Genomic DNA, 1,023 nt, shown 5'->3' on the forward strand with positions numbered 1-1,023 from the left:
CCAATTAAACATCAAATTAGGTAATCGTTATACAAATTAAGCACCAAAACATCATATTATACAACAAATTTGACAGAAAAAGTAGTTCCATGCGCAGTAATGCTATGTAGTATTTACAGTAGAGTCTCACTTATCCAACACTGGCTTATCCAACGTTCTGGATTATCCAACGCATTTTTGTAGTCAATGCTTTCAATATATCGTGATATTTTGGTGCTAAATTCATAAATACAGTAATTACTATATAGCATTACTGTGTACTGAACTACTTTTTCTGACAAATTTGTTGTCTAACATGATGTTTTGGTGCTTAATTTGTAAAATCATAACTTAATTTGATGTTTAATAGGGTTATCCTTAATTCCTCATTATCCAACATATTCGCTTATCCAACGTTCTGCCGGCCCGTTTATGTTGGATAAGTGAGACTCTACTGTACTGTATTTACAAATTTACCACTAAAATATCACAATGAATTTAAACACTGACTACAAAAACATTGATTATGAAAAGGCAGACTGCGTTGGATAATCCAGAACATTGTATAAGCGAATGTTGGATAAGTGAGATTCTTCTTTAATATGAAATAATTACTGGGATAGAATAATGCAGAACAATATAATCTCTAAAACCAGGACAGTAAATAAACAGGGGAATTCCACACAGGAAACAATCGGGGCCAGCTAACACCTCCCAACAAAGTATTCCCATCATCAAAGTCTGGCAAATCCTGTTTTCTCAGGGCCACAGACGGTAGAAGCACATAAAATATCGCAAACAACACCACTCTGAAAACAAGGGAATTCCAGACAGGAAACAATCAGGGCCAGCTAACACCTCCCAACAAAGTATTCCCATCATCAAAGTCTGGAAAATCCTGTTTTCTCAGGGCCACAGACGGTAGAAGCACATAAAATATCGCAAACAACACCACTCTGAAAACAAGGGAATTCCAGACAGGAAACAATCAGGGCCAGCTAACACCTCCCAACAAAAAATTCACTCAGGGAGGAAACAGCCAGG

Source organism: Anolis carolinensis, unplaced genomic scaffold, assembly GCF_035594765.1.
Source record: "Anolis carolinensis isolate JA03-04 unplaced genomic scaffold, rAnoCar3.1.pri scaffold_19, whole genome shotgun sequence".
Lineage (NCBI taxonomy): Eukaryota > Metazoa > Chordata > Lepidosauria > Squamata > Dactyloidae > Anolis > Anolis carolinensis.